The 22,441-nt window shown below is 40.7% G+C and overlaps 1 pseudogene; it reads right to left on the reverse strand.

Moving 5' to 3' along the window:
* Positions 1-22,441, reverse strand: part of LOC141630749 (DNA topoisomerase 6 subunit B-like) — a 49,208-nt pseudogene that overhangs the window by 21,523 nt on the left and 5,244 nt on the right.

The following is a 22,441-nucleotide window of genomic DNA, read 5'->3' on the forward strand; positions in this document are numbered from 1 at the left end:
GTAAAACAAGTTTTCTGTGGATTTGAAATAAAGTTTTAGATGAAGCTAAGAATAACAGGCAAGCAATTTAGCACATAGCAGGAAGTTCTGTTGACATGTATATAGGGTGGGTAATTTTACTTGCTTCTCAGATATGAAATAGTTTTAAGTGGAAAATGTTCCAAGATCTGGGGATCATTTCTCCTTCCAAAGTTTGTAGCCTGTAAGCTCCTTGTCCTACTATTGAATCAATTAAGTACGAGCCTTCCCATGTAGGGGCTAGTTTGCCTGCGTTCTTTTCTCTGGTGTTGGGGAAAACTTTCCTTAGGACCAGGTCTCCTTCTTTGAATACTCTGATGTTGACATTTTTGTTGTAACTTCCGCTCTTGCTGTTGGTAGGCGGCTATCCCGACTTTGGCCGCATCCCTCGGTTCTTTGTTAAGAATAGGTTATCCCGCAATAAGGGCTGTTGTTCTCTTCTATGTGTTGTTCAGCCGCTTCGGTAGTTGGCACATGAATTTCTGCTGGTATTCTTCGCTTCACGGCCATAGACCAGGGAATATGGTGTCGGCCTGTGGCTGTTTTGGGTGTGGTCTGTCGACCCATAAGACTAGGGGAGCTCTTCCGCCCATCTTCCTTTTCTTCTTTTGAGCTTTTTCTTCAGCACTGATTACTACTTTGTTACTTGATTCGCTTGGCCGTTGGCTTTAGGGTAGCCTGGTGTAGATGTGACTAGGTTGATATTCCATTGTGCACAGAAGTTTGCTGTTCTTTTTCCCACAAATTGTGTACCATTGTCACAGACTATTTCTGAAGGTATTCCATATCTGCATATGATATTCCTTTTGATAAATGATATGACATCCTTTTCTTTGACTTGCCTGTAAGAGTCCGCCTCTATCCATTTGGAAAAGTAGTCAGTCATTGCTAGCATGAAGACTTTTTGTCCAGCGCCGAGGTAGCTTGCCTACTATGTCCATGCCCCATTTCATGAATGGCGGGGGCCTGAGATGGAATGTAGTAGCTACGATGGTTGATGGATATAAGGGGAGTGGATTTGGCGGGTTTCACATTTTGAGCTATATGCTATGCGATCAGCTCTCGGGGTTGGCAAGTAGCCTGTCCGAGAATTTTGCTTGCCAGGCTTCTTCCACCTTTATGATTTCCGCAGTATCCATCATGTATGTCTTCTATGACTGGTGGCTTCATTTGGTTCCGGCAACGTAAGTAAGGTCCGACTGAGACTTTTTAAACAGGTGTTATTTATAATGGTATAAGTGGATGCTTTGATTTTCAGGGCCCTTGCTTCGTTTTTATTTGTAGGGAGTATCCCTTGTAAGAACTAATCATAGTAGGGTTTAGTCCAGGAGGTTGTATCTTCCTGGATAGGGCAAATTTGTTCAGGCCTTTCTATGGTTGGTTCCAACAGGTGGACGATGGGTATTTTGTCAAACACAGCAGGGCTGAAGTTTGATCCCAGGCTGGCTAGGGCATCTGCCTGGGTATTTAAGTCCCTTGGTATTTGGTCAATGTCAAAGGTTTTGAATTTTTTGCAAAGGTTTTTGACATATTCCAAATAGAGTATCATCTTTGAATCTTTTGCAGCATATACTCCTTTGATTTGATTGGAAATTAAGAGAGAGTCAGTTTTTACCTTGAGGTTTGTTACACCGAGTTCTATACATACCTTTAGTCTAGCAATCAGGGCTTTATATTCAGCCTCATTATTCGTGGCTTTGAATTCACAATTAATAGCCTGTGCAATTAGGTCTCCCTGTGGTGATTTTAGGACTAGTCCTAGGCCAGTGCCTTTCATATTTGTTACCCCATCTACATGGAGAGTCCATTCCTGGTCTGTCTTTTGGGTGTCAAGAAGATTGACCTCTTTTATGAGGTCTGGTTCTAGGGTAGATTTGAATTGACCACGAAGTCTGCTAGTGCCGAGATTTAATTGCCGTCCCGGGTTCAAAGGTTATATCATAGGTGCTAATTTGTATCGACCATTTTGCCATTTCGCCGACAACTCAGGCTTTCTCGTGACAGTTTTGATAGGCGGGGTGGTTTTTACAATAATTGGGTGACTCTCAAAATAAGGTCGAAGTTTAGTGCAGGACATTACTAAAGCAAGTATATATTTTTCAAGTAAGCCATACTGGTTTTGCGTCTAGGAGACTTTTACTTACATAGTAAATCGGATCTTTGTTGGCCATCAATTTCTTTGGTCGGGACTCCACTTGCTGTTTACATTTGTGAGATAGGTAGACCGTCGGGGTTCTCCTTTGTCCTGGTTTGGCAAGTAGTGGAGGTGTAGTCAGGTACGTTTTTAGCTCCTGGAAGGCTTTCTCGTGTTCAGGCAACCATTTGAATGCCTTGTTCTTCCTGAGTAGGTCATAGAATGCCTTGCACCTTACTGATGATCTGGAAATGAATCTATTCAGGGCTGCAACTCGTCCTGTTAGTTTTTGAATATCTTTGACTGACTTGGGGGATTCCAGTTCTAGTATGGCTCTTATTTGTTCTGGGCTGGCTTCTATTCCCGTTTTGGTCACCATGTAACCTAGGAATTTGCCTGAAGATACTCCAAAATGGCATTTGGATGGGTTAAGTTTCATATTAAATTCTTCCAGGATCTTAAAGGCTGTCTCCAAGTCCCTGACATGATCTTCAGCTTTCTTTGATTTAACTACCATGTCATCAATATAGACTTCCATGGTGTCTCCTATTTGGTCTTTAAACATTGTATTGACCAGGCGTTGGTATGTTGCCCCTGCATTTTTCAGGCCAAAGGGCATTGCTGTGTAGCAGTATATGCCTCTTTCCGTGATAAATGCAGTATGTTCCTGATCAGATGGGTGCATCTTGATTTGATTGAATCCACTTGAGGCATCCATGAATGTCAGGAGTTCATGCCCTCATGTAGCATCCACCATTGCGTCTATGTGTGGGAGCGGAAATGGGTCTTTTGGGCAGGTTTTATTGAGGTCTGTGTTATCTACACAAACTCTCCACTTGCCATTCTTCTTTTGTACCACCACTACGTTGGCTAGCCAGTTAGGGTACATGACTTCTCTTATCATCCCCATGTCCAATAATTTGTCCACTTCTTCATTAATGATAGCATGTCTTTCAGCGGCAAACTTTCTTCTTTTCTGCTGGACAGGCTTATAAGACTCATCTATATTTAGTTTATGTGTAATAATATTGGCATCTATGCCGGTCATATCAAAATGTGACCAGGCAAAACATGAAGATTTACCTTTAAGAAAATTTACTAATTCTGGCCTGATGTTATCAGGGACATCAGATCCTACCAGTACGTGCCTGTCAGGGTACTCAGGGTCTAAAATTACTCGATCAGTTTCCATTTTGGTTTCTGCCACATGAGTTGTCCTGACAGGGTACTGTAATTGCTAGGCGAGAGACTTACCTGCCTTGGAAGGCTTCGGTGACTCAAAGATAGCATTCCGGCGATTTATGTTCACCTTTTATGGTTGCTACTCCCCATTCTGTTGGTATTTTGATGAATTGGTGATAGGTGGAGGGTATGGCCCTGACGTTGTGGATCCATGGTCTTCCCAATATGGCATTGTAGGATGATAGGCAGTCCAGGACTCCGAATCTTTCGTATGAAGATACTCCTTCCACGTATGTGGGCATGTGTATTTCTCCCAGTGTGTTCCTTGTTTCTCCACTGAATCCTACTAGGACATTATACTTCTTTATGATTTGGCTTTCATCAATCTTCATTGCTTTAAGGACATCAAGCATGATCAGGTTTACTGAACTGCCTCCATCTATCAGGATTCTCATGACACGTGCAGTCCCTATTTGCATGGTGATGACCAGGTTATCATGGTGGAGGTCTGGAATGCCCTGCATATCAGTGTCGTCAAAAGTAATTTGAGGTAAATTGATAGGTTTAAAAGGAGATTTCATTTTTGACTCCCTGGCAATTTTCTTTGCAAATTTGAAATGGTCGGACCACAAATTTCGATCCTTCATTGATGAATTTGACTTCATAGATGGGTGGTGCAGGGGGTAAGTCACGTTGTTGCCTTTCTATGTTTTTTCTTGTTCCATCATCTTCCCTGTTCTTTGTTGGCATCAAGTCTTTCAGGTATCCTTTCTTTAGCAGGTAAGCCACTTGTCTCCGTAATCCCAGGCATTCTTCTGTTGTGTGCCCTATGTCCATGTGAAATTCGCACCACCTGGTGGTGTCCTTCCTTGAGTTGGGGTTGTCTGACTTCTTTGGCCACTTGACAATGTCTCCCATATGGTCAAGTCTCTTGATTAGTCCTACAATGTCAACAGAGAAGTTATATTCCTGGACAGGAGGATAAGTATAGGAGTTACCTCGTTGTTCATGTGTATAGTTGACTTCGATCCTGTCGGGTCTCGTGTAGGGAGATGGTCTGGAACGCTTCCTCTGTGGTTAGAGCTTTTTCTCGTTGGTTTTGTCATATCCACGAGTTGTTGTCGGCATTATACGCCTTATAGCCTTTGTCTTCTTCCACTGATATAGCCTATGGCTAATTCTTGGACATCTTCAAAGGTATGACAGGGCTTCATGGTCATTGCATCGTAGAAATCCTTTGTCCAGGGGTAGCCCTTGCCTGAAAGCTTCAACTTGTTCCAACATCACATCCGGGGATTGAAACTTTTTCTTTGTTGAATCTTGTTATGTAGGATCGATGGATTCTCCGGACTTTTGTTTAACCATGTATAGGTCACTGGATCTCTTTTCTAGTTCCCTGCTGGCAAACGATGATTGAAATAGTTGACCAGGTCGTGAGCAAAGGACTTGATGCTTCCATTTGGCGAGGTTTATGTACCATTGCGTAAGGTGTCCGTTCGTGAGTTGTTCCAAATCCCTTACACATGCGAGACTTGACGTAGTTCATCGGGAATTGATGTCCAAAGCATCCTTTGCTTGTAATAGGCAACATGGTTCGTGGATCTGTGGTTCCATCATAGATTCTCATTGAGGGAATCACAAATTTCTTTGGCAGGTCTATTTTTGCTATTTCATCCACAAAGGGTGAATCAAAGATAGCTCTCTCGGATTTGCTTCTTCAATTGGGGTAGGAACTCCTGGAATTTTTTCAAATCTCTCATGAAGTTTTTGGATTTCTTGGAGCGTAGCCATCATAATGGCCGTGTTAGTCTGATCTGATGAGGTCTCTTCATTTTGGAGTTCTCCTGAGTCTGTCTCTTCTCCTGCTTTGGACTTTGATGGAGTAGGAGTACCCATATTGGAGAAATCAATGGTCCTTATGATTGAGGAGAATGGTGTGCCAGACTGGACTTTCAACTTTGATCCTGAAGCTTTTCTCCCAAAATTTGTATTTTTAGGCCGGATTTCGATTCTTTCAATTTTGCCATACTTGGCTGGACCATTTTTTGTTTCAGTTATTCCATCTCCAACAACTGTTGTTTGGCAGTAGCTAATTGTTACTCAACGCTATCTCCTGCCATCTTTTCTTAGTTTTTTTGTGGTGTTTAGTTATGTTCTTTGATTATTTTTGAGCTAGATGCCCCACGGTGGGCGCCAATTGTTTTGGCAGGGTTTTTACCGATCTAGATTGTCCTGTCAGGGATTTATATGTAGGGTGATCTAACTCAAACAACTCGCCTGATTGGTATAGTTAAGTGCAAAATGAACTAATAAATAATGACACAAAGATTTTTATACGTGGAAAAACCCTGGGAATAAGGGAAAAAACCACGGGCACCAAGCCAGGAGTGATTGTTACTATGGTTTTAGATAGCCTTTGTGAGTATTTTTATATCGGGCATGACAATGAATAGATTGCTTAAGAATATAAAAATATAAGTAAAAGTAAGGGTATATCTGATGATCCTTCTGATCTTCTCTTCTTTTCTATTTATAGCTGATCTCTCCTTCCTTCTTATGCCGTTTCGGGTTTCCTGGTAAATAGGGAATGTGCCCTATTTACCCGGAGGTGGTTGCCTTTTGATTAGCCGTTGCTTTGACTGCTTCCTATATCATAGCTTTCTGGAATTGGTCTTCCTTTTTTGTAGGGAACATATATCAACTGCCTGTTTTGTCGCTGCGCAGTGGCCTGGTGCTTTTCCTTTTTTTCTTTGGTTATCTTTCGCTTTGTCTTTCATCAACTCCGCTTGGTGCCTATCCGTGTTTGAATAAATGCCTGGTTTCATATGTCTTTTGCTTGGAACTTGTCTTTGGATGTCGCCTGGCCTTCGTCAGGTCAGGCAGAATAATTTTGGGCCCAACAGTAGCATTTGTAGAACTATAAATAGCAGAATCTAACAATTGTAAAGAGATTCATGATTGGTCGCCTATTTACACTTTATCTCTCATTTTATTCCTGAATATTCAGCTACACACACAAGATTGTACTCAGCTTATCAAAATAATACAAACGTTATTCCTTATACTTAATACTTCCCTTGTTATTCACTCATAATATTCCAAACTTATAGAACTAGATACCCAAATTACTCTTTGATCAAGCCGGATCCGTTCAGGGGAAATCCTGCTAAAACAGATACATAAATATCATATGTTATATATAAGAAAATTAAAAATTTCATAAAATTATATTCACATTATTTTGAACAAACATTAATTGATTTGAAACCTAATGTATTGTGAAATGATATAATTTGAGAACTTAATGTTGACTGTTGCATTTTCGAATAAATTTTATTTTAATTAATAGAGAAAATTGTTGATTACAGCCTTTTATAAACCTCATTTTGAAAATTACAGCCTTATATAATTTTTTTTGAAAATTACATCCAAAATATTACTTTTCTTCTAAAATTGCACCAACTTGAGTTTTCCGGTGAATTTTTATGATGTTTTTATGATGTTTGGGGTGATTAATTGGTTTGTGTTAAGGAGAGGTAAGAAATTTGGGTAAGTAGGCTCTCAAATAATAAAGGGTACATCATAAAAAACATCATCAAAAATCACCAAAAACCTCAAGTTGGTGCAATTTTAGAAGAAAAGTAATATTTTGGATGTAATTTTCAAAAAAAATTATATAAGGCTGTAATTTTCAAAATGAGGTTTATAAAAGGCTGTAATCAACAATTTTCTCTAATTAATATGATATTTGATCAGTCCCAAAATAATTTATAAAACGTTGATCAACATAATTAATTATCACTTATTAGTTTTAATTAAAATTGTATAAATTTTATTTTAACATATTGAAAATAAACCTACAAAAATTAAATTTGAGAATAATTTATTTTTATTTATAAGTAAAAATATTAAAGATCTTATATAAATTATGTTATTTTCTTCAATTATAATAATTAAATTTTCAAACAGGCCGCGCGAAGCGTGGGATACTACCTAGTAACCAATATGTCCAAGCAAGCAACATTATAACTTTACCTTTTTTTTTAACTTTCTTTTAGGAAAGTAGTTTAACATATAAGCATTTCCTGCATTACAATACCATTATCTGTTCCTACAGTGAACTGTGTCCCTACTTTTGAATGGCACATATCAACAATGAGGATGAAATACTCACATGTTTAACATCTTTACCGCCCACACTTACTCCAGCCTCCACAATAAAAGGATGACCTTCAAATACTTGAGCACTGCACATTCGTAAAGTACAAAATGGCCATGTTTAAAGTAAGACGAAACTGAAGTATTTTCTAGTTCATTACAAAAATCTATTACGAAACAGTAACGTAATTGCGCAAGTTTGCCAAGGCAAATATACAGCATCAAGTCACCAACACAGTCAAAAAGACAAAAATCAAGTGATGTGAACGGTAATACAGACCTGCCTGAGTGCGTAGCAACCATGTCAGGATGCAACTCTTTTATAATTCCTAATTGATGATTGTACTCCCCTGCAGGACTGAGGCACTGCACATAGTTGACAACTCATATCAAAATGCAACGAAAGGTACTCAGCTCAGCAAATTCAAACTCAATAGATGGAAGTAATGAATATGTTAGTATGGAGCAACTAACATCACCACTAAGATCATCAAATTTAGCCTGACGAAACAACTGACGAATGCGAACTATTTGCTGCGAGGTCAGTGACTTTACATCCATTTTGGGGCTGAATTCTGGGCCCATTTCCCCTACAGATTACAAACATACAATAACGGATGTCAATGTCTCATTTGATAGCATACTTGAGCGAGCAGATTGATACCAAATCAAGACACTCAACCGTGACCACGTTTTATAAACTACTTAGGTAACCACGGTACAGCCACTGGACACCTTTGTTAACATAAATTTTGGTCATTGCTCTTTCATATACATCCTTTACTCAATCATATACAACTATCCTTTTTTACCCCTCTCATTTTTTCACTCATCTTTCTCTACACTCCCCTTTCTCTTATACGCGGGGAAAAAATTGACAAGTACTACCGTCGCCCCCCGCCCCCCACCTTCTTTACCATCTTCTATTGCCCCCTCCACCACTGCCGCCAATGTTGCTCACCGGACCCACACCTCTCACACTTCTAAAAGTTACATGTTGATTAACAGCAAAATCGAAAGCATGTGTCTTACGGCAACTTCTAAGTTAAATTTAAACACTCATTTTCCATGCTACATTATACATCCAGATTATTCTTCCTAATGATGACAATAACAAATTTTAGTATCGCCTGAAATTTAGAGTCATGGTTTGGTTCAAATCATCATTCATGCCATATTTTGTCCCTAATTTGCCATTCTACATAATTCACTAATGCCATAGTCTTGAATTTAATTAAAATAACCATATGCCAATCTTGTAAATTTCTATTATCTAATTAGGAATTTGATTGGGGAAAACCTCCCAATTAGTCGAAGTATCAAAACCTTAATTGGAAGAAATCTCAATTAATTCATCAAAAAACAAAAATTCATACAATTTAATCAACTATACAGATTTATTACTTGTCTGATATGAGAATTGAGATCCATAATTGACATCTCGGAGGAATTAATTTATAGAGGAAGAGAAAAACGAGAACTTATGTTTTGTGTTTTGAGGGGAAGGATAACTTATGGAAAAATTCTGGAAAAAAAAGTACATGATTGAGTAATCTTAAGATCTTTAATATTGACAAGTGAAAGGGTTTCAGTAATAGTTATAGAAGTTATTCGTCAGAGAGCATTGCAAGATAATCATCTATAATCTTGTCAAAACTTCGCAGTAATTTTGAATTTCCCATTTCATTTCAAAGTGCTACCACTCTGTACAACTATGGTTTCAAACCTTTCTGGTTCATTGGGGAAGTCATAGGTGTTAAGTGTAAGGAGCCGCAGTTGTAGCACACCATCTCTAAAAATTGCGCGCGCGGTCCTTTCTTTTCGAGGCCTTAGATTTCTTATTTGTACTCATGTATTTTCATTTTTGTTTTTTGTTTCATTTAGTACTCCAAGACTACTTCATGCGTGTCAAATCTTGGAGTCCCGTTTTTAGTTTAAGATACGTTTTTAGGTGTTTACAAAACGTATCGCTATTCTGCGGAATCAATGTATCCTGCTACAGGACTCAAACTATCAAATTTGTCACTATGAGAGGTGCTAGTCAATAAAAACCACTTCTCATCCATAAGCTTGATCTTCCTTGTTTTTTGCTTTCAATAATCGTATTGCTTACTTTTATTGCTTTCGTGTGCCGGACTTGATAATCGTGACTAGGATTCCCGACACACGCCAACCGAGACCGATTACGAATGCACTAGTGATCCTTCACTACTGCTTGACGCTCTCGCTTACATTCTTGTCGTGTGATAGACAAGGGTGCGCGCCACGTTCCGACTCAAAGTCCCGAACCGTGACATTTGGTATCAGAGCCGGGTTTCCACAATGAGCTGCTGCATACGATACCGTAGAACCGAGAGGGAACAAAGGAGAAACTAGGGCCCTGGTGTCGGCCTTAGAGAAACTACTTGGAGGACGAAATTCCGTATCTGGAAGGACTAGTGGTGAGTCTCGGGGGCACTCACCACGTCGTAGATGAGACGGTAAAGGGGGATGAGGCTCGCCTTGAAGCCGTAAACGAGACGATAAAGGGCATGAGGCTCACTTCTACGTCGTAGAGGCATTGATCCCGCATGAGTTCGGGGAAGAGATGGGCTATGTCCACGAGAGACTCGGACAACTGGAGAACATGTGTAATACATTGATGAAACTGGCCGCAGACGGGAATTTCGGTGGGACTCCCAAGGTGAAGCCGCCTGCACCTCACAAATATAGTGGGGCGAGAGACTCGAAAGAACTCGATAACTTCCTCTTCGACATGGAGCAATTCTTCCGAGCGAGTGCGCTCGACGAGACACTGAAAGTCGCTACTGCGAGCATGTATCTAATCGATGATGCCAAACAATGGTGGCGCTCTAAATACGCCGAGATTGAGGCAGGGAGCGTGGTGTTAGAATCATGGGACGATTTCAAACGACTCTTTAGGGAACAATTCTATCCGGAGAATACCGACTTCCTAGTTTGATGAATACTCAAGAGCTTGAAGCATACGGGTTCCATCAGAGAGTATGTAAAAGCCTACTCGACCGACGTGTATGCTGGAGATAACTGATATGACCGAGAAGTATCGTGTGTTCCTGTTGATGGTTTGAAGGAGTTGGCTCAACGAGAGATCATGCGACAGAGACCCGAGTCCCTCTCCGATGCAACAATAACCGCGGTCGAGAGGCTAGTCGTCTATTATACCGAACGTGAAGCTGCTTAAAAGAAGGTATTTCCTGCAGCAAGTGGGGGCCACCCCAGATTTGGAGGAAACACGTCACAAGACAAAACTCCCTCTACGGGAAACAGCCGATTCCGTCCCGGAGGAGATAATAGAAGGTGGGGGCAAGCTAATCCCTCCCTAACTTCCTCGAAAGGGAGCACGTCAGAAGCGTCTACTGCTAATAAGCCGTTTTCCTGCTTCTTATGTAAAGGACCACACCGAATGTCCGAGTGCCCGCACCCAGTGGAGTTCAACACTCTCAAGAAGAACTTATCTAAGATATCGATGGAACCAAACCCCGAAGGGACGGACTTAGAAGCGGACATGAGAGACGAGGAGGAGTCTAGTGAATAAGAAAAAGTGGCGCGAATGGGCGCGGTGCGCATGATGTGTTCAATGGGAAAAGGCACCTACCACTCCGTGCCCAAGTGAAGTCCACTGAGCTCATGTATGTAGAAGTGTGAATTAATCGAATTAGCACTTGTGCCATGATAGACACGGGAGCCTCCCACAATTTTGTCACCCCAAATGAGGAGAAGCGACTCGGAATGAAACTAAACCGAGAAGGAGGTAGTATGAAAGCTGTTAACTCCAACGCTAAGCCGATTCAAGGCGTGGCCAAAGACGTGATTAAGATGGGTGAATGGAGCAGAAAGCTCGACTTCACCAGTGTCCCGATGGATGACTTCAAGATCGTCCTCGAAATGGATTTTCTAAAGCGAACACCAACTTTCTTAGCACCCCATAATCGCTCCCTTATGATGGTCGGGTCGAACCCTTGTTTGGTGAAGGTCGTGGGAGGAGATCGCAAGATGAAGGGACCCCACCTTTCGGCCATGCAATTGAATATAGAACTTCAAAAGGGTGAGCCGACTTACTAGTGTACCGTGTCCATGAAAGAGGACACTGCCACCGAATCAGAGGAACCCTTAATAAAGTATGTGCTACATGACAACAAGGACTTGATGCCATATCATTTACCTATAAGTCTTCCGCCACGACGCTCGGTGGACCATCATATTGAGTTACTCTGCGGGACAAGACCTCCCGCTCGAGGGCAATACCGCATGGCGCCTCTGGAATTAGCTGAACTTCGAAAGCAGCTACATGCTTTGATTTGCTCGGGGTCGATTCGACCCTCTAAAGCTCCTTATGAAGCCCCCATGCTCTTTTAAAAGAAACAAGACGGTAGTCTGAGATTGTGTATCGACTATCGGGCCTTAAATAAGTTGACAGTGAGAAATCGCTACCCCATTCCTCTAGTAGCGGACTTGTTCGATCAGTTGTAGGGTGCCGTGTACTTCACCAAGTTAGATCTCAGATCTGGTTATCATCAAGTTCGAATTGCCGAAGAAGATGAACCAAAGACAGCTTGTGTGACAAGGTATGGGTCTTTCGAATGGTTAGTCATGCCTTTTGGGTTGACGAACGCACCTGCCACGTTTTGCACGTTGATGAATCACGTGTTCCATGAGTACTTGGACAAATTCGTGGTGGTGTACCTGGATGATATCGTTGTGTAGCCGCTCTTTGGCTGAACATGTAAAGCATTTGAGGCTTGTGTTCGCAAAACTACGGGACAATAACTTAATAGTCAAAAGGGAGAAGTGTGAATTTGCCCAACCTGAAGTCAATTTTCTCGGCCACATCATGGGGAAAGGGAGACTTAGAATGGATTCGAAGAAGATTACTGTCATCAAGGACGTGTAAGATCATTCTTGGGCTAGCAAACCACTATTGGAGATTCATTCTGGAGTATTCAAAAATAGCCGCCTCGCTAACCGATTTGCTGAAAAAGGATATCAAGTGGGAGTGATCTATCGACAGAAGAAGTGCCTTTGAGTAGCTCAAGGAAGCGGTGATGCAGGAGCCCATCTTGGCGCTATCGGATATCACCAAACCTTTTGAAGTAGAGACGGATGCGGATGCATCTGATTATGCCCTTGGGGGAGTACTCCTCCAAGAGAGTCACCCAGTGGCCTTTGAGAGTATAAAGTTGAATGGGGCCGAGACTCGGTATGCTGCCCAAGAGAAAGAACTTCTTGCTATTGTTCATTGCCTACGTGGAGACACTACCCCACACTATCCCCTATCTCTTGGGATCGAAGTTTGTCGTCGTGACTGATAAAACCACGACATCCCACTTCCTGACTCAACCCAAGCTCAACAGCCGACAAGCTAGATGGCAAGAGTTATTGGCCGAGTTTTATGTGGAGTTCACTTATCGACCGGGAGCAGCGAGCCTATTCGCTGATGCCCTAAGCCGTAGGTGCGACTTGGCCGCACTGCACCTGATTGCTCACTTGTCCACTACTACAGTGGTCACAGATATTTGAGCTAAGACGAAGGAACACCTCGACCAAGACCCAATGGTGAGGACTCTGAAACAGTTGGCCTTAAAAGGGAAGATTCGCAAGTTTTGGATGGAAGATGGACTTCTATTCACGAAGGGACATCGGATCTTTGTTCCAAAGGCGGCATGATTGAGGAAGATTCTCCTCCAAGATTGCCATAATACCTTGTGGGCAGGTCACCCGGAATGGCAGAGAACTTTATGCCTATTGATGATAAGTTACTATTGGCCGCAAATGAAGGATGATGTGATGGAGTATACGAAGACATGCCTCATTTTCCAGCAAGATAAGGGAGAGAAACATAAGCCGCGAAGGCTGCTAAATCCGTTGCCGGCGCCAACACGGCCATGGGAGAGTATCTCGATGGACTTTATCTCTAGGTTACCGAAGATAGGGACGTTAAGTGTGATCCTTGTCATTGTGGATCGATTCTCGAAATATGCGACTTTCATTCCCCTTCCTAAGGCGTGTAGCGCTGAAGAAATAGCCACGATGTTCTTCAGGCATGTTGTGAAATATTGGTGAAATATTGTGAAATACTGGGGATTGCCTCAAAGTATAGACAATGACCGCGATTTTTGCTTCACGGGACTATTTTGGGGAGAGTTGTTCAAGCTCCTGGGTTCCAAGCTGCGGATGTCCTCAAGTTACCATCCCTAAACGGATGGATGGCCAGATTGGAAGAGTGGAAGAGTGAGTACTTGAGACACTTTGTGGGGGCAACTCAAATGGAGTGGGGAACCGGAGACCAAGGGAGTTCAAAGTAGGCGACATGGTCATGGTGAAGCTGAACAAAGAGCAGATGAGATTTCTCCGAGGACGGGACAAACGACTAGTGCGAAAGTACGAAGGCCCCATCCAAGTGATCAAGCGGATTGGGGAAGTAGCATACAAGCTTGACCGCCTTGCCTGGATGAAGTGTCACCCTGTCTTTCATGTGATGTCTTTCGTGTGAGCTGTCTCAAGCCTTACCATACAGATCCTAAAGATCTCACCCGCAACAAGAGCAAGCGTGCGAACATCCGTTCCAATCAACTTCCTGCGACATCAGCCCATCAGCCCCAGCCGACTAAACGAGCCATGCAGATTTTCCAGCGTTGCCGAGGACGGCAACAAATTAGGTGGGGGAGAGTGTAAGGAGCCTCAGTTGTTGGGCACAATCCCTAAAAATTGCGTAGGCGGTCCTTTCACTTCGAGCCCTTAGATTTCTTATTTGTTCATGTATTTTCATTTTTCTTTTTAGTTTCATTTAGTACTTCAAGATTACTTCTTGCGTATCGAATCTTGGAGTCTCGTTTTTAGTTCAATGTATCCTGCTACCGGACTCAAACTATAAAATTTACCTCTATGAGAGGTGCTAGTCAATGAAAACCACTTCTCATCCATAAGCTTGATCTTGCTTATTTCTTGTTTTCAATAATCGTATTGCTTACTTTTATTGCTTTCGTGTGCTGTACTTGATAATCGTGACTAGGATTCTCGGCACACGCCAACCGAGACCGATTACGAATGCACTAGTGATCCTTCACTAGTGCTTGACGCTCTCGCTTACATTCTTGTCATGTGATAGACAAGGGTGCGCGCCACGGGCCGGCTCAAAGTCCCGGACCGTGACATCAAGCCAGTATACCACATTTGACGCCCATATGAAAAACATAACATAACTGTACAACAAGAGGAAGCATGCATAATGAGATCCACCGACACTACCTTACATTCTTGCCAATCAGACGCTCAGCATGGGATTTTCCAATACTCACAAACTCATGTCAAGAAACGCAATGCATTCTCGCTTTGAAGTTTCCCCAATTAGCCGCTTGATGAGGAGTAGAGCAACCGCTGATGGATGATACTTTGTTTCCATGGGCACAAGAGGCATGACATCTGTTCTCCGAGCGAATCTTACGGTCACATTTTTACTGCATTAGAGAGAGAGAAAAAAACTCAAAAGGTGTCCCAAATTGGAGAGAAGAACAAGTTTTCCATACATAACGCAGCAACTGAGTAATACTGCCACAAGGATACAAATGGATATGTAAGGCATGGCCGGGAAAATAATAACAAGAGAAGGACAACATACTCAGTTGTTTCTGAGACAAACTTAAAGAGGAATTGGGCATAAGGTGTGATGAATGCCATCTGACGCATGTAATGCAAGATCTTGGACTGTAGGAGGAAAATGTTACCAATAATCAGAATAAATGCATAACCTGTAGGTAATACTACTGAGCAAAGATGAGCGACAATTGTCATGCATACCCTGTAGGTAGTCCAGTTACCCTCGATGACAATCTGAATTTCAGCTCCATGCCACCGGTCTTTTTTTTCACGCTTGTCATGCAAATGAACATGGGGGATATTCCTGACAGGCTAAAGTCGTATGCCTCAAATTAACAATTTATATCACTTAAATCCAAATACTAAACAGTAGTAAAGCGGAAATAAGGGTCGAACCCAAGGGAATCAGATTAACAATTATGCAATTTATAATGTAGGAACAGTCGATCTTTAATGTAATTAAAGATCGTAGTAACAAAAGGGGATAGGTTTGAGTAGATTTTCTAATAAACTAAGATTAATAGCTAATGAAAATTGAGTAGTAAAACTAATGACTTTCAGTGTATCAAATGATTTAAAAAGGGTCTTAGAGCCAACTAGCCAAGCATATATCCACACTCAATAACAATTGATCACTGTAAGACGGTTTCAATTACTAATTTTGATTACTTTATCGTGAATGACAAATTCCAATTCCCCTTACGAATAGTTAATTAAAAAGAATCCCGTTCTTAATCAACCCTAACTGTTAAACAACCTTAACAGTCCAGTTCAAGATTTAATTCAACAGCAGCAATATAAAATAGATGATGTGACCATTATTTGCGCACATTTAGTCCCCTAATTGAGCCCATTTTGCATACTATTATAACATTCTATGACCATTTTATCCGTCAAATGCTTTCTATTTTGCATTCCTAGTGCATTTTACATGTTTTGTAGGAAAGAAGATAATAAGGCGGAAATTCCCGTCTTTCGTGCATATTTGGAAGCTTATTGACGATATTTGATGGACTAAGTATGAAGAGGAAGCAAGAATGATGACCAAGGAAGAAGAAATAAAGAGTATATGGAGGCATCTTAGGCTTAAAAGCAAAAAGAAAGGGAATAGCAGCTCAACCCGCGCGGGTCAAGTCTATCTGGAGCAGGATACTGATGAAACCGCTCGGGTCAATTTCAAACCGCTCGGGTTGAGGCTCAGGACGCCCATATTTCGCTCGGGACAGGCGTATTCCTAGACAGGAAACTTTTTCCTTGCTACGTGAACTACAATCCGCTCGTCTTCACCCTTGGACGCCCGGATTCGGCTCCAGCACGAATTGTCTTCTTCAAGCAACAAAGAAAGAAGCCCTTCCTTCGAAAAATACCGGCTCCTCCTTGCTCAATCTAAAAAGTGTAATTACTAGTTTAGCCCTTAGTTAACCCTAATGCATCCTCCCTAATTTTCACTATAAATACCCCATTAGTCTAATTAGAGGAGCATGTTCTTCTTATCAATAATTAGTGTAGTTAATATCAATCAAATCTCTCTTTAGTATTATAATCAACAATTAATCAAGTTCTAATACAAGTTTTATTTCCTTAATCTCTCTCTTGTTCATCCTTTATTTTGGGTAATTGAAGATTATTTGGGTTATTATTGGGAGATTGACAACCTCTCAATCAAACATCAAGTACTTCTATTATTCTTGCTTTGTTATTGGAATCATTAGTAGGTATAATCTCTTAATCCCTTTTTAATTATTGCTAATTACTTTTATTTGTTCATCATGTTTCACTATGTTAGTATGATTGACAACCTTGCTAGCATGTTCAATATGATGACGAGTGAGTAGTATCTTAGCTAGGGTTAATGGGTGATTAGGGGAAACCAACATGGGGAATGATTCATGCTTAAATTAATATGCTTTCATGTTTTATTTGCTTGCTTGTTTTGATCTCAACTCATGAACATGTTATGTTTGATGAAATCCTAAGCCTATGAATCCTTGCATTTACCACCATCACCTATCTTTTCAATGAGACTTGTAAGACATAACCCAACTCGAGTCTCATTAGACCATGCATGTTGTTGAGTAGGGAAGGCTAAGTCGACTTGTAGGTGTTGTACAATCTAATCGATTCGGCTCCGGGACCCAAACTTTCCTAGGATTGTAAGATATGACCCAACTCAATCCATCACAACAATAATTGCTTGCTTATAATTTGAGAACATGTTTGTATGATCATATCCCATGATTCCCCTATGATCCCATGACACCCTAGTGCTTTTTAATCAATTGTTTACATCTTTCCTTTTGTTGCTTGTTTATTGCTTTTATTAGATTAGAATCATCAACCCATTATAATTGTGACAACCCCAATCATAACCATAATTAGATTGAATAATTTGAGTAACCACCGTCCCATGGATCGACCTCGACTTACCGCTAACTAGTTGTTTGTTGAGGATTATAAATGTGTTTGATTGGATGTGACCCGACGACATCACCCACATCAAAATGGCGCCATTGCCGGGGACGGTGTTGTTTATTTGAATTGTTCTTTTGTCTAGTTTTAGTTGTGCTTCTTCTTGAGGAATTTTGGTTCCTTGGGAATTTATTTCTTGTACTTGTTCTTTTTCACATGCTCAACATGTCTACATTCACTTTTTGGCAATATGAAAATGAATCATTTGATAAATATGTTGCAAGATTTGAAGATTATATGACTCATGCTTGGCATCATGGTTTTACTCTTTCAAATTATGAAGCATGTTGTGTTGTTTATAATGGCATGAACCTTGAAACCCGCAACTTGGCATTTCACTTGAGTGGTGGTAGGATATGTGAGATGAGTTGTGAGGAATTTTGGGAATTTGTTGAGTTCATGACCACCCATTGTCTTAAGCAAACTATACATGACATCTTTGAGAATGCCAAGGAAGGTATGGAAGTGATAAAAGCCACATTTCAAAAATTCATTGAGGAAAACTATGATGAAAATGAGATTTGTGAGGATGAGAAACCTTCCTATAACCTTGAGCCAACCTACTTTGTCCACAAAATTACCCCACCTTGGGAAGATGGAGTGCTAGATGAGGAGAGTGATGATGAGGAGGAGTACATTCTTGATTGTGAAACTAATGCTTGGATGCCGTCATCCTACTCTTCTTGTGTTTCAATGAAATCAACCTCCATGGAATTTGATGTTAATGGGCAAAGTCAGAATGATATGGATGTGAACTTGAGTGAAAACTCACCCTTTGAGGATGACATATTTGAGGGAGACAATTGTGTTGAGCTTGGTGAGCCTTGCTATGACAACCCCTTTGATAATGGACCTTGTTGGGATGAGGAATTTGATGAGGACATTTGGGAACCTCAAATAGACACCCTTGAAATGACCTTAAATGATAATGAGAGTACTTGCATTGAATGTAGTGATTTTGACTATTTGGAGGATGAGTTGAGTGAATTGCCAACCAACTACCCATTTCATGTTCCTTCCATCCATCATTTTCCTTATGATTTTTGTCATAATGTTCTTGACATGCTTATTCGGTCTCTTACTTGGGAATTATTTCATTGCATAATTTTGTGTTGCTATGCATGCCTATTCATGTCCCACTCCCAAGAATTTGACCAACTTCTACGTGCTTTGAGTGCTAGTGATAATTTTCTATGAAATTGTTAATTGATAGTCCTTGGTTTGATGGAGTTCCTCAATAACCATTAATTTGTATATATGCATTTAGTTTAGTTTTGCATTCATTTAATTGCATGAGAGATGAAAGGGAGGGATCTCATATTTTTAATTGAGTTTTTGAAGGAAATTCATAAAAATGAGAAGATGAAAAATGTCAAGAAATGAAGAAAATGGAAAAATTGGGCTTATGAGTAAGTGTGTTAACAAGGGAAAGGTGTTGGGCCAAAATCTCAAAAAAGACGCCCATCCCGAGATAAATCCGGGCGGGTTGAAGGCCAATAAAAGAAGAAAAATTCCCTGCCCAAGAATCCGGCGGATTTTAAGAAATATGCCCTTCTTTGCTGTCAACCTGAGCGGGTTGAAACTATCTGGAGCGGGTTCCTAGCCAACCCGAGCGGGTTAATTCTGTCCCGAGCGGGTCCACCCTCTGATTGCTGAAATTTCACAGAATCACGGGCAGAATAATACTACCCCACCCGTGTTCAGCCTTTGACTCGTGAATGCATTGATTTTCAGCTATAAAATTCACTCTACACTCAAGCTCACCTACCATCTTCATCTTCTACCTTCAAACTCAACCTCAACTCACAAAACTCACCCAAATAACCATAAAATCCAACCAAATCACCATCTAATTACTCTAAAAATCATTCTAAACCATTTCTACACAATAAAAACCAACTTTACAACCTTCTATTTGCTCAAAATCACCCATTTTCATCATTTCAAAAATTGGAGCTCCAAAAATCCGTGAGCAACAATTGATTTTCGGGTTTGATTTTTGCCTTCTAGCTTCACTACATTGCTTTTAGTGTTCTAGTAAGGCATTTTCAAGGTTGTTTGGCTCTTATTTGTGAAGATTTGTGGCATTCTTGAGTAGTGATACTTGGTGGATTTCAAGACTACAACAATGAATTTTTGGGGCAAGAGTAAGGCTACTACTTCTAAGGGATCAAAAAGAAGGAAAGGAAGCAATTCTAATGCTCCACCGGAGTACCAAATGCAAGAAGAGGAGTTAGTGCCGGAGATTGAGCAACTTGATGATTTCCCGGAGGTAGTATTCATCAAAAATGAGCATAGGAAGCGATTTTTGAAACTACTTGGTAAGGAGTTCGAACCCACTCGTTTCATTTGTCGTTAAACTTTGGATAAACTTGGTATTGAAGGACGAACCGAGTCCTTATTTAGAGAAATGGGTCTTGAGACTTTATTTAATATGCATGAGGAAACATACCTTAGCCTCACCTTGGAATTCTTGTCTAGTCTCAAAGTATTTGAAGGAGAGACATATGGGGTGTCTTTGGAATTTAGGTTGTGTAATGAGACCCATCAAATGAATTTGGGTACCTTTGGTGAAATCTTTGGGCTTGCGATACCCGAGACCGACCTTGAAAAGCCCGTGGGGTTCACGGAGTCACATTTGTGGAGAGCAATCACCGGGTTGGAATTAGAGGGTTTTAAGAGGTGTCATGCCTTTTGCATTCATCACCCGGTTATTAGAATGTGGCATCAATTTATAGCGGGGACTATTCATGGTAGAAGTGACACGGGATGTGTGAGTCAACTTGACATGACTTTTCTTGAGTCATATTTGAATGTCCAAGGTTTGCCAAAGTACAACTTTAATCCCTCTCTTGAATTACTTGTCCGATTTCGAAATCTATCAAAGGGTAGGACAAAATCAAATGGAATTGTGATGGGCGGTCTTGTGACTAGGATGGCCGATGCTTTATGTCCGGGGTTTAATGATGATGGGAGATATGAGCCTCTACCCGGAGATACTTTACTTAATGAGAGGGTCATCTTTAGGCATCACAAATGGTGCAAACATAATGATTTGGGAGGTATTGATTGGTACACCAAGGGAAGCACTACATTCACCCTTCCTTGTTGGGACCTTCCTCCTATCACACCTAGGTCGAGTTACCTTGCACCCATGCCGAGCTACCTCCTCCCCATTGAGAGGATTAGGGTTCCACCACCTAGGAGACATGAGGAGGCACCTTCTACTCCTTCCCATGCACCACCACCGTCCCAAGGTCCAAGCCTTGGATTTCCACCATTCCTTCGTGATGTTCGGCCCTCATATGCGGAGATACCTCCATACCCCCATGTCTACCGACCCTTTTCACCTTCTCCCCCTCGCCCGAGTAGCCCGCCATCGGCCATGGATATATTGATGGGTATGATAAGCAACATGGATGTTAGGATGCACCGAGGGCAAGAAGACAACTATTTGGCCCTCTATCCTCAATATTATCATATGGCACAACAAGGGTTTATTGATCCTAATGGTCCTAGGCCTTCTTGGGTGAAACCGCACCTTGTGTTCCCAAACCAAGGCTTGAATGAAGATGACCAAAGAGGAGGAGAATAAGAAGAAGAAGAAAGTGGAGATGATGATAGCGTTAATGATGGAGGCTTTGATTGAGATCGTGATTGTAAGACCCTTCCTTCCTTATTTCTCATGTATATTTTGCATTGTAATATACTTCACATGATTAGATTAATTTGCATTGTATTTATCCCACATGATTCATGTAGATAGTTGCATATAGACTAGAATTCGTGCTTAGTTACTAATGGCCAAACCTATTCATTTCTACACTAGAAATAGTGTTTAAATCGGTTTGGGGAGGTTTGATCATAGGTGACTTAAGCATTTATCATGCATCATATAGTATAGTTTAGATTGCATTCACTTGTTATATATGTCATATAGAATTGCATATAGTTAGAGCATGCATTCATTCATATCATATCATTGCATTTGTACTTCAATTTCCATAAAATCAAAAACCCAAAAACATGTATTTCCTTTTATTCCTACTCCTACATGTACATTGAGGACAATGTCCAAAATAAAGTGGGGGATGGGAATTTATATTCCAAAAAATGATAAAAATTGAAGAAAATTTTTGAAAAATCCCAAAAATATGTCTTTTAATTTCATAAAAACAAAACCCATAAAAATTTGAAAAATTTAAAAATCCAAAAACAAGTTCATTTCCTTTGTAGTGTAGTCATGTATATATTATTGTATATATTGTGTTTGTTCATCCTTATTCACATTGATTGACTACGCCACATCCGAGACATGAGGATACTGAAGACCGCATGGTATGATCTTTCCAATCTCCTTTTTCCTCTTTATGTTAATGACTATGTGGCTTTATTTTGATTGATGCGGTAAAAACAATGTGAATTTAGGATTGCATTTAGTTTATTTGGCATATTAGTTGGTAGAATCATATGCATTAGGATGTTTATATGTTAGTTGCATCATGGCATATAGTTGCATGTTAGAAAATTTTTGCAAAACCGTCTACTTGGGAAGCTTGACAAGTGTATATAGGCCCTAGTAGATGCTTTTTCTTCTTAAGACTTTGCTTGTTAGAATACTTGTAAAACACCCTAGGATGTGTCATGCTAGTATCCTTTGACCCATGTATTAAGGCCTAGTCAAGAGTACCTTGTGGTGTGATAACTCCTTGGCTACCGTTTATTCCAAGGTGACCCTTGAAACCATGCATCCATCATTCATCCATGTTCTACCATACATTTTGTCATCAAAAAGGGAATGGGTACAAAAAAAGAAATCAATTTGAGTTCAATGAAATGAAAAATGAAAGAAAGTTTGCAAAATTG

Source organism: Silene latifolia, chromosome Y, assembly GCF_048544455.1.
Source record: "Silene latifolia isolate original U9 population chromosome Y, ASM4854445v1, whole genome shotgun sequence".
NCBI lineage: Eukaryota > Viridiplantae > Streptophyta > Magnoliopsida > Caryophyllales > Caryophyllaceae > Silene > Silene latifolia.